We start from the raw sequence: 13,619 nt of genomic DNA, 5'->3' as shown, positions 1-13,619 counted from the left end.
TTAATTCATTAAAGTGCTTTCGAATGATGTGTGTACCCTGGTATATTCTGCATCCTGTTTACTGCCAAGGACACGAACTCTTTACAATTTGCATTTCTATTGTTTATCTTGTTTAATTAACAATAAGATTTCTGCTCAACAGCTTATCACTGTTTCTTTGGGGCACTGAAAACTATTTTATTTATATTCAGATAAAGTAATACTGTTAAGTATGCCTTCAAATGATTTTTTTACACTTTGAGTTTCTAAATACGTGTACTTTGTGTTTTGATGACATCAATGTATAAAAATGCACTTCCTTGTTTCCATCATCATGGGTTCTTCTCATTTTTCTTGTTATTCACTGTTTAAGTGGATATTTTTTATCCCACTCCTATAATTTTTCTAAGGTAACATGGGAATAATTTAGGTCCCACCTCCATGACCTATGGAACAGTTTCTGATTTGGCAATAAATATACAACACTTGCATCAACAAACTCCCGATATAATCTCAGACCAATCTTTACCTATCTCAGCTGTGGAAGTTGCAAATAAATTTCTATAGTCTTTGATATCCTTTGATTCAGGAGAGGACTCTTTGATTTTCATTATTAAGTCCAGAATAATCCTGGGAATTGTTCTAATTTTCACTCTTGTTCTTACAGTACTATTCTTAAGACTAAAAAATGACCTACATGTCATAAATACCATAAATCTACAAAATGTTAAATCAGAAAGGGAGAATGACAAAGCCATATTCACTGAAATTGTTGAGAGTCATGAAGCCGGTACAGTTATTGGTGCTATTCCAGCAAAGCTGAGCAGATTGTTACAATCATTGTTCTTCTATTTTTAACTTCTGTTTTTTTTTTGTGTGTGTGTGTGTGTGTTTGTGTGTTTTGCATTACTGGGGTATTTCTGCACTAAGATTCAATTTCTGTTTTTTTTTTTCTACAGAGAAATTATGTCTGAGTCATTTTTTAAATTAGGCATTTTAAATTAATTATAGTTTCTTCACTTTGTATCTTAGCTGTAGCACTCTTGTTCATTCCCTCCACACCTTCCCATGCTCATCTCCTCCCATGCCCCTCTCCAAGTCTTCTGATAGGGAGGTCCTACTCCCCTTCCCACTGACCCTAGCCTATCAGTTCTCAGGACTGGCTGCAGTGTAAGGGGACCAGGGACTCCCTATGACATAAACTCAGTGGCTGGCTCTTTGATCACCTCCCCTTAACAGGGAGCAGCCTTACCAGGCCATAGAGGAAGACAGTGCAGCCAGCCCTAATGAGACCTGAGCCTTATGATAATACTAAACTTAACTTTATCTATCCACTGTTTTAAAATCTTTGTGACCTGGAGATTGTTAAGCAGAGTTAAGCAGAGAGAGAGTTGAGGCCATTATTTCAGGAGTTTTTTGGGGTATATGCCCCTAAACAGTATATTGGTGCAGGGTAAACAGAGGCAATGTGACTACCCTGAGAGGCCTGGAGATTCATGTATAGGTTTAAGATCCTTTATTATAAGCTTAGAGCTCCTGGAAAATGTAGTTTAAAGATGGAAGGTCACAGAGGGTACACTCCTGACAGAATAAAACTTAGTAAATAAGATAGTTTGACTTAAATAAACTTTTTCTAGTTTGTAGCATAGATGGTGATACATATAGTAAAGGGAGCTATTTATTTGTATTTGCTGTGCATAAAAAGACCAGTTAAAGTATTTTCTGTTTCTCTGGACTGCACTCATACTGCAAACAATGCCAGCCTAAAAGCACACTTTCACATATTAAATGTGTTTTCTTTGAAGGAGACATTCTTTAGATTATTTAAAGAGTTATAGGGCTAATAATGATAATCAAATATGTTCTGTGTGTACTTTTTAAATTGTAACTGAGCTTTTATTCCTGCATAATAAAAAAAATCAAACACCCATTCTGTACCACTTGTATAATCATTAATCTGTGTTCGCACTGTGAAACTTGTATAAACAAGAAGAGTCTTGTCAACAATAAGTCAGAGACAAAGAAAGGTCTGAATTTTAGACGTCAGCTGCTAGATTACCCTGACCACTTGAGCTGACTAACTTCCTCTCATCGCTGACCCCTCATCTGCTCTCTGGAGCACCCTGTAGGCAAAGACCTCTCTTTTCCATGCTCAGAATTGCCCCACAGAAACGCTCCTGGCACAAGCTCACAGAGAATGAACTCCCAACAATAGAGCATGCATGGGACAGATATGGGATCTCTGCACATACATAACAGTTGTGAAGCTTGGTCCTTATGGGGACACATAACAGAAAGACCAAAGCTGTCTCTGACTCTTTTTCTCCTAATTTTACTGCCTTGTGTAGTCTCAATAACAGAAGTTCTGCTGAATCTTATTTCAACTTTATATGCCAAGGCTGATTGATATCCATAGGGGACTTCTTTTTTTTTTTAAAGAAAGGGAAGAGGGTTCCACATTAGGTTGGTAGGTGAGGTGAGAGGGAGGGTCTGAGAGGTGTGAGCAGATGCTGTGATAGTACACAAATTAATTAATAATATAATAAAAAGAAATAATAACATTGTAATGGAAATGAGTGAAACAGAAACAAAGAAAACAATACATACAATTAACCAAAGGAAGAGCTGTCTCTTTCTGAAGATAAAGAAAATTGACAAACCTATATATCAAGTGAATTAAGGAAAAAATTGAGTACTTAAATTAAAGGAAATTACAGAAAAAAAAACATTACTACAGAATTCAATGAAATTCAGACTATTCTAAGGAAATATTTTTAAAACATACTATATTCTAGTCAGCTTAAAAATGGTCATGAGATGGATGTTTTAGATTTAGTCAAGCAACCATTATTCAAAGATATATTCAACAATAATTCAGCAACCTAAATAGAACTAAACAGACCCAAGTGTAAATTCAAAAGATCAGAAAAGGCTCCCACCCAAAAAAGAAAATGATGAAAGATCAAAACAAGGAGACTCCAATATGGTGGAGACCAGTGTGCACCATATCTGAGGGGCAGAGATTCAGAGATTCTGAGACCAGTGTATGGACAGGTGGCTAGATCCAGAGCATCAAATTTGCTGCTTCCTTTTCTAGACAGGTCGTCCAGAAAATGGAGTTGATCTGATCCAGGCTCTCTGTGGCCATCTCACGGAGTCAGGAGTAGCAAAATTTGGGCCACCTGCCCCTTCACATATTCCAGTGAGTTTGGATCCCCATATCCAGGGACAGTTTGCTCTAGCAGCCAGAATTCAGATTCCTCCTGCTCCCTGTAGAGCAGCTTCAGGATTTCTGGGAGAGCATCCAAGCCACCAAGCCACTGTACTACTGGTCATCCTGTGGACACGAGGTGAGCAATAAAATTACAGGGATCCCAGATCCAAGAAGAAAAATCTCAGAGGAATCTGAGTACAGGGAGCACCATTTGGGGCAGGCCTGCAAGTGGCAGCCCAGCTTTATTCTGAGGAATCCAGGGATGCCACTTGAGGCACCTGCACCTTGATAATGATAAGCACCAGTACCTGCACCCCAAAATTCATGGTTCCATTGCATGCACACACTTGTCTTCAATTCACCAGTCTCTACATGTTTATGTGTCCATATGCTGCCATGTGCTTTGCCCTTCAAGGTGCTGGCATCTGAACTGCCAGTATCCATTCTTGAGCCACTGCACATTTGACATCTTCCTGAATACTACTCTAAACTCCAAAGACAGGAAGATCCAGTCTTTGCTGCAGTTTCCAAGAAGAAACAGGTAAAGCTACAGACAACCAGATGGCTAAAGGCCAGCATAGAAATGCAGTCAACAAAAACTGGGACATCCTGGCTCCACCAGAACCCACCCCCAAGAGCAACGAATATTCTAATACAGCTGAAACATAGAAAAAGCACATTAAATATATGTTTATGCAGTTATTAGAGACATATAAAAAGGAAAAGAACAAATGTTTCAAAGAAATACAGGGCAAACAAAGAGAGGCCATCAAAGACAAGAAACCACAATTAAACAGGTGAAGGAAATTATTAAAATTATTCAATTCTTGAAAACAGAATTTGAATCAATAAGGAAACAAACAAAAAACCCTGGAGATGGACTACATAGAGAATAGATCAAGTACCACAGAGATAAGCATCATCCACAAAATATAAGAAATGAAGGAGAGAATCTCAGGCATTGAAGATACAATTGAAGAAACTGATCTATCTCTCAAAGAAAACATACAATAAGAAAAGTTCAAGGACTCCATGAAAATGTGAAACCTAAGAACAATAGGAATAGACTAAATAGATGATTCCAGGCTCCAAGGTACAGAATATATTTTTAATAAAATCTTAGAAGAAAATTTCTCCAACCTTAAGAAAGAGATAACCTTAAACATACAAGAGGCTTACAGTACACTAAATAGACTAGAACAGAAAATTTTCTTGCCATAAAAATAATCAAAGCAATTAATCTACACAACGAAGAAAAGTATGTCAAAAGCACAAACGAAAAAGATCAAGTGACATATAAAGGCAGACTTATCAGAATCACACCCGACTTTCCAACAGAGGCTATGAAACTCAGAAGGGCCTGGGGGATGTCATGTAGATGTGAAGAGACCACAGATGCCAGAGCAGGCTACTGTACTCAGCAAAACTTACAATCAACAGAGATGGAGGAATGAAGATATTCCATGACAAAACTAAATTAAACCAATGTCTATGCACTATCCCTGACCTTGAGAAGCTACTAGAAGGAAAACTCCAACCCAATAAGATCAACTACACCCACAAAACACATGATATAGATAACTTCAGAACAAAAATAAAAAGAAAACAAGCACACAAACACACTATCAACAATAACACCACAATAAATGGAGCTCATATTCATTGGTGACTAGTATCTCTCAACATCAATGGAATCAGCAATCTAATAAAAAGACACATGCTAACAGAATAGTTATGGAAACAAGATCCAACATTCTGCTGCATACAATAAACACACTTCAGCCCCAAAGATAGACACTACCTTGGAGTAAAGTGCTAGAAAAAGGTTTTCCAATCAAATGGACCCAAGGAGCAAGTGGCAGTATCATCTTAATATCTAATAAAAAAGTCTTCCTACCAAAATTAATCAAAAGAGAAGTGAAGGATACTTCATTCTCATTACAGAAAAACCCACCATGAGGACAACAATATCTTGAACAACTATGCCCCAAATAGAAGGGTACCTGCATTTGTAAAAGAACCATTATTAAAACTTCAACCACACATCAGTCACAACACAGTAATAATGGTAAAGTTCATTACCTCACTCTCACCAAGTGACAGATCATTGTCACAGAAGCTAAACAGTGAAATAATGAAGCTTACATAGGTCATGAATCAAATACCTAATAGAAGTCCTCAAATATTTTCACCCAGGCACTAATATGCCTTCTTCTCTGCAAATCAAGGAACTTTCTCCAAAATTGAACATAAATTCAGGCAAAAAGCAAGTCTTAACACATACAATAAGACTGAAATAATCCCTTGGATCCAATTACACAACCATGTTCTAAATCTGTACTTCAACAATGACAGAAAGAGCAAAATACCTACTCATACACATGGGACCTAAACAACTCTACTCAATGACAGGTGTCATGGAATAAATAAAGTATTTAAAGATTTCCTAGAATTCAATAAAAATTAAAGCACAACATGCTCAAACTTATGGGACACAATGAAAGCAGTGCTAAGAGAAAAATTCATAGCACTAAGTGCCTTCGTATAGGAATTTGAGACATCTCTTACAAGCAATCTAATGACACAACTGAAAGACCTAGAATAAAACAAGATGTAGACAGGGTCAAGAGGAGTAGAGGTCTGGAAATAATAAAAATCAGTGCTGAAATCAACATACTATAAATGAAATGATTCAATGAATCAACAAAACCAAGAGCTGGTTCTTTGAGAATATCAAACAAAGAGACAACCTCTTAGCCAAAGTAACTAAAAGGCAGAAAGACACTATCCAAATGAACAAAATAAAAAAGGAAAAGAATGATAGAAGTACAGAAATCGAAGGAATCATTAGGTCTTACTTCAAAAGTGTATACATCACAAAAATTTAATATCTATATAAAATGGACAATTTTCGTGATAGATTCTACTTACCAAAGTTAAGTCAAGATCAGGTAAATAAAACATCCTATCTTCCATAAGGAAAGAGAGGAAGTCATCAAAAGTCCCCATCCAAAATACCCAGGGCCAGATGGTTTCAGCTCAGAATTTGATCAGACCTTCAAATAAGAGTAAATACCAATAGTCTTCAAACTATCCCACAAAAAGAAACAGAAGGAACATTAACAAATTGATTCTATGAAGATGCAGTCACATCACAGTCAAGACCCAAGAAAGACATGAACTTCAGACCAATTTCCCAAATGAACACTGACACAAAAACCTCAGTAAAATACTTGCAAACTAAGTACAAGAACACATAAAAGATATCATCCACCACTGTCCCATAAGCTTTATCCCAGGTATGCAGGAGTGGTCCAGTCTATAGAAATCCATAAATTTAATACACCACATAAACAAACAGAAGGGTAAGAATTCCATGATCATGTCCATAGAAGCCAAAAATCCAATGCCTATTCATGTATAAAATTTTGGAGAGATCAGGGACACAGATCACATACCTAAACATAGTAAAGTCAATATACAGCAACCCTACAGAAAACATTAACCTAAACAGAGAGAAACTCAAATCAATCCCAATTGAGGACTTCTATTAGGTATTTGATTCATGACCTATGTAAGCTTCATTATTTCACTGAAATCAGGGACAAGGTAAGGCTGCCTGCTCACTCCATATCTTTTTAACATAGGGATTGAAGTCATGTGTCACTCTGCAAGGAATTTAACCCATGATAGCTTTAGATCTTAGAATTAATTTTCAACATTTGATCATTTGCAATAATACATAAAAAATTCTTCTTGTATTATGGTTGTCTAAGGATTGGCCTTTTTAATATAATAAATAGTTTATTCTCGTCATTATATTAATGTATTTTCCTTCTGACTTTTTATTTTCTTGTAAAAATTTTCATTTTAAAAATAAGATAATTACCTGACTATGCTTCTTCTTTTTCATTTCTCTAAATGTTCTCCTGGACCCACCTTATATTTATTCACTCTCAAATACATAGCCTCTTTTCTTATTAAATATTTTTGTGTCTTTGTGTGTGTGTTTGTATATAACAATGCAACCTGCTCATTCCATATGATGTTACTTATATATGTTATCACACAGTTGACCACAACACTAAACAGGCAGCCATGTTTTCATTTACAAAGACTTGCTTTTTTCTATTGTTGATACTGAAAATGACAACTGTGTTGTAAATGCAGTTCAGTTTCTTGTACATTCAGAAACAATCAGACGTAGTTTTCCTGGAGTTACTTTGAGGCAAGAATCATTAGGCTTGTTAAACACAGAAATACAAATAGATCCTGGACAACTGGAGATCTCATATTTAATGGGGAACACTGCAAGAGCTGGTACACTGCAAGAGCTAAGATGGCACTTCCATGCACCAAAAGGCAGGTTTTTAAAAGTAGCGAGCATATGACACATTAGCATGAGAATTGCTACTCTAAACTTCACACATTATGTGGCTTCAGCAATGATTAATAATGGATTAAGGGATGAATGTTAGAGACATAAGGAACAGCACTACATTATGACACCAAAGTCACTTCTTAACTTTCCCCCTCTGCATTCCCAAACATTTTGAGTAAAAGTATTATTTTTCTACATGTCTGGTTGGAAATGTACTGCTCTGGACAAAATGCACAAGAAAAACAGCAGACTGGTCTGTCTTTTTGTAGAACTTTCCAGAATCCTGGACCACAGCTCTGTGTACATACAGATTGCGGAGTTTGAAAGCAACACAGAAAAACTGGTCATGATATTGAATATCAGTTTAATATAGTTTAGGGTAAATACACGTAACCTATGAAAATTGTATTTGTTTATGAGGAACTCTGAGGTTTTAATGTGGGAATGTAGAATGGAGATTTAAACTTACTATGCTTTTCAATACTAAATGTTCAACATCCCTTTATGTGACCAAACCATGACTCACTACTGCCTAGCCTGTGTGAAATGTATAGGGCATCAACATATTCTCTTCTGTGATGCAGCCAGCCAGAACTCATTTTATTGTATGAATTTTGGAACAGTTGGATTTTAAGACAAGAATCCAATCATACTTGCCTCCAGGAACACTTGTTTCTTCCATTATATTTCCAGTCTTGTAGTAACACCCATGCACTCTGATTCAGCTGCAAAAGGAAGTTTGATTTTCTCATGAAAATGGTTTGGCCATTGGTGAATTATAATCTGTTACTGTGACTTTTACCCTTGACTCCCAATGCTAGTGATTGTTCTTTGCCTTTCTTTTCAAACGTTAGTGTAGTCATCAAATGGGATTTCAACAGTTGCATTCTTAGATAATCACATAACTAATAAAATTCTAATGCAATTTTATTTTGTTATATATTAGAAATTTTGTAGGACAGGGAATATTTCTATCTTAGACCTCTTTTCTGCCTTGGTTTGGATTCAGTTTCTGTCTAATATGTACATATTAACAGTAATGTGTTTCTGGATAACTGGATCAGCTGTTAAGAGTGCATACAGCTCTTGCACTGAAATATGAGTTCAGTAACTGACACACATTTTGGGCAGCTCATATGCATTGTTTACAGAAATGTCTTGTGTCCAAATTCATAATTTATTGTTTATGCTACCTCACAACATTGTGGAATTATTGATATGCTTGAACATAAGTTGTGTGAATGGAAGAATGCTTGAGCATCCTGCTAACCTGTATAATTAACATATGTGAAAATTTCATAAGTTTGTGTGCATGTGTATATTTACATATAAAAACACTCATACATACCACTATATCACCATGAGCTCTCAATTATCCATTCACTGCATTATGAACAAACACAAACATTCAAATTCAATTCATCTAATTCTAGCTAAGGAATTAACTGACCTTATGTGTGCATTTGTATATGTGTATTTATGTATATATACATATATGTAATTCTGAAATATTGGCTCATTTCTGATTTAAAGTAATCAAACAGAACTAAAGAGATGTTTTAGTATTTAACATGCTTGACACATAAGCAGGAAAATGTAAATTTGATCACGATGAAAGGATGAAAGACAAGCTGGGTGCAGAAAAATAGGCCTGTAATCCAAACTTTATGATCATGAAGACAGAAAGAGAACCTAGGTAATTCTGGCCACTGAGTTCAGCAAAATCAGAAAGTAAGGGTTTCACACAGATAAAAATAAATTTGACAGTAACTGAAGAAGATAACCACAGTTTACTGTGGACTTAAGAAGCACATGTGGTCGTATGCATGAACACCCACACACAAGCTCATAATCACAATAGAGCTAAGAATTAAAATTTCACAATTATTTTAAAAATTCAAAGAATCATTACACAATCATTTTTTTATAATTCTTTACAAATAATTCCCTTCATATTAAATACTGAAAAATTTTCAGACCTGTTTGTAGTTGCTTGGCCATTGAATCAGAACTTCATTGATGAAAAAGCCTTGATCTTGTGCGCTCTTGAAGACAAACTCACCCACTTTAAGTAATAATGCATTTCGAAAACTATATGCAACAAAGTTTTGTATGTCATATGTTTCCCTAATATTCTTGTTCTCATCAAAGCTTATTTCATCTCCAGCAGCATTTATAAATTTAATTTTCCTCAGAAATGGATGCAGCTGAAGAGAGACATCATATGATATGTGTGGCCCACACAGATTACTGGCTGACTTTACAGAGAATTTGATTTTTCCTCTCTCTAACATGGCCTTCTTTTTGAAAGTGCTTAGTTTGTTTATTTGTCTTCCCAGTTGTTTGGTGAGATTAAAATTATTTCCCATAGAAATAATGCAAAAGCTACTGAACACAAGTAGAAATATTGTCTATGAGATGCAAGATAGTATAGTGTGTAGCATGTCCTTAGTTGAAAAAAGGTCCTGTGTCTTTCTCCAGCACTAGAAAATAATATTTCCATTTAGAAGATGTAGATTTGAAGAGGATCCAAAATGGTGACACCCAATGTACATGGTTACTAAGAATTTTACTGTCGTGACTTCACAGCAAGCGAGAGGTCATGCTGTGGACTCGAAAATGCCAGTGTCTATGCTTTACAACTGTACAGAAGATACTAGAAGGAAAAGCCCAACCAAAGAGAGTAAACAACACCCAGAGAAACACAGAAAATAACACCGCTGCTGCAAAACCAAAAGAACAGAAACACAAAAACTTGCTGCAATCTTAAAAATCAAAATAACAGGCACTAGCAATCATTAATCATTAGTATCACTCAATGTCTATGGACACAGTTCCTCAATAAAAAACACAGACTAACAAAGTGGATGCATAAACAGGACTTATCAATCTGCTGCATACAAAAAATCTTAAAAACAAAAGAGGACCTTACCTCAGAATTAAGGGATAGAAATAGGTTTTTCAAGGAAACTGACCCAAGATTCAAGTTGAAAGAAGCCATCCTAATATCTAATAAAATAATCTTTTAACTGAATTTATTCAAAACAGATATGGTAGGACACATATAGCAAAAGGATATATATGATAGAAAAAAAAATCCACCAAGATGATGTCTCAATTTTGAATATTTTGCTCCAAATACAAGGGCACCTACATTTGTAAAAGTAACATTACTGAAGCTTAAATTATACACTAATACAGCCAGAGTAATAGAGGGAGACTTCAAAACCCCACACTCACCAAAGTACAGGTCATGAAGACAGAAAATACAGAAACAATTAAACTAACATATGCATGGATCAAATAGATTTAACAGACATCTACAGAATTTTCACCCAGACAAAAAGAATATACCTTCTTTCAGCACCTTACAGAAGCTTCTCCAAAACTGCCCATTGACTTTGACAGAGAGTGAGCCTCAAAAGGTGCAGTAAAGTTGAAATAACCTTTTTGTCTTATCAGACCACCATGGATTAAAGCTAGATATCAATAACAATGGAAACAAGAGAAAACCTAAAAAAAATCTCATGGAAACTGAACAACTCAGTGACCACTGAGTCAGTGAAGAAATAATTGAAGATTTTTGAGAATTCAATGAAAATGGAGGGGCAACATGCCTAAACTTCTGGGACACAATGAAAGCAGCGTTAAGGAGAATTTTTGTAACATTAAGTGCCTTCCTAAAAAGAATTAAGGAATTCTTACAGTAGCAACTTAAAAACATCTGTAAAAGCTCTAGAACAGACAGAAGTAAACACACCCAAGATGAGTTGACAGCAGGAAATAATCAAAGTCATGGATGAAATCAGTATCATAGTAAAAATGGAAACAATACAAAGATTCAGTGAAACCAAGAGCTGTTTCTTTTGAGAACAGCAACAAGATAGACATACCTCTAGACAAACTAACAAAAAGTCAGAGAGACTGTATCCAAATAAACAAAATCAGAAATGAAAAGGGGGAATAACTCCAAAGAATCATTAGATATTATTTCAAAAGACTGAATTCCACAAGTTTCAAAAATCTAAAGGAAATGGAAAATTTTCCTGATAGGTTTCACTTCCCAAAGTTAAATCAAGATCAGGTAAGCAGGTTAAAGTGTCCCATAACCCCTACAAAAATAGAAGCAGTCATCAAAAGTATCCCAACCAAAATAATAATAATAATAATAATAATAATAATAATAATAATAATAACCCGAGAACCAGATGGCTTTAGCATGGAATTCTACCACTTTCAAAGAGGAGCTCATACCAATACTTCAGAAACTATTGAAAAACTCAAACAGAAGAAACATTGCCAAACTCATGCTATGAATCCACAGTCACACTGGTACCTAAACCACACAAGAATCCAACAAAGAAAGAAAAGTTCAAACCCATTTCCCTTATGGACTTTGATGCAAAATTACTTAGTAAGATACAGGTAAAACCAGTCCAAGTCCACATCAAATACATCATCCACTATGATCAAATAGGTATCATCCCAGGGATGCAGGATGCAGGATGCAGGGATCCATCACTGTAATTCACTGAAAGAAAAAAAAAATAAACTTGTTCATCTCATTAGATGCAAAAAAAAAAAAGCTTTTGATAAAATCGTGCACCAAGTGCACGATAAAAGTCCTGTAAAGATCAGGGATACAAGGCCCATACATAAACATAATAAAGGTAATATACAACAAGCTGATAGCCAAAATCAAATTCAATAGGTAGAGACCCAAAGCAATTACACTGAAGTCAGGGACAATACAAGGCTGTCCACTCTCTTCAAATCTTTTCAGGGTAGTACTTTATGTTCTTGCTAGAGCCATAAGACAACTAAAAAAGATCAAGGGGTCCAAATTGGAAAGGAAGAAGTCAAAATATGCCTATTCACAGACGATACACTAGTATATATAAGTGACCCACAAAATTTTACCAGAGATCTTCTAAAGGTGATAAGCTCCTGCAGTATATTGTCTGCTATAAAATTAACTCATAAAATCAGTATTCCTCTTGACTATAAATGATAAATTGGCTGATAACAAAATTAGGAAACAGCATCTTTCACAATAGCCAGAAATAATATAATATATCTTGGTAGAACTGCCCAAGCAACAGAAAGACCTCTATGTTAAGAACTTCACATCTCTGAAAAAAGAAACTGAAAAATATATCAGAATATGGAAAGATTGCCCATGCTCATGGACCGGTCGCATTAACATAGTAAAAATGACCATCCTACTAAAAGCAATCTACAGATTCAATGCAATTACTATCAAAATACCAACCCAATGCTTCACAGACCTTAAAAGAACAATTCTCAATTTCATATCAAACACCAAAACAAAAACAAAGAAACAACAACAAGAAAAACAGAATAGCTAAAACTTTTTTGTATAATAAAAGAACTTTTGGAGGTATCTCCATCCCTAACTTCAAGTTGTACTACGGAGCAATAGTAATAAAATCTTATGGGACAAAATGAAAGCAGTGCTAAGAGGAAGTTCATAGCACAAAGTGCTGCTGGAAAGAAGGTTGAGACATCTCATACAAACAACTTAATGACACACCTAAAATCCCTAGGGGAAAGAAAAACAAGCAACAAGCAGACACACCCAAGAGGAGTAGATGATTAGGTCTTTTGTTTTTTTTACTGTTGCTCTATATTACAGCTTGAGAACAGAGATGGAGATACCTCCAGAAGATCTTTCATTGTAGAGGATTGTTTTAGCAATTCTGGGTTTCTTGTTATTCCATATGAAGTTGAGAATTTTTCTTTCACAAAACTAAAGTCTAAGTGGATCAAAGACCTCAATATAAAACCAGACACACTAAACATGTTAGAATAAGAAGTGGGGAAGAGTCTTGAACTCATTGGCACAGGAGACAATTTCCTGAACAGAACACCAACACAGGCTCTAAGAACAACAATCAATAAGTGGGAACTCATGAAACTGAAAAGCTTCTGTAAAGCAAAGGACAATGTCCTCGGGACAAAACGACTACCTACAGATTGGGAAAGGATCTTCACCAACCCTATATCCAACAGAGGGCCAATATC

This window comes from Meriones unguiculatus, assembly GCF_030254825.1.
Source record: "Meriones unguiculatus strain TT.TT164.6M chromosome 13 unlocalized genomic scaffold, Bangor_MerUng_6.1 Chr13_unordered_Scaffold_56, whole genome shotgun sequence".
Lineage (NCBI taxonomy): Eukaryota > Metazoa > Chordata > Mammalia > Rodentia > Muridae > Meriones > Meriones unguiculatus.
The sequence above is the reverse complement of the archived record's forward strand: the minus strand, read 5'-3'. Positions refer to the sequence as shown.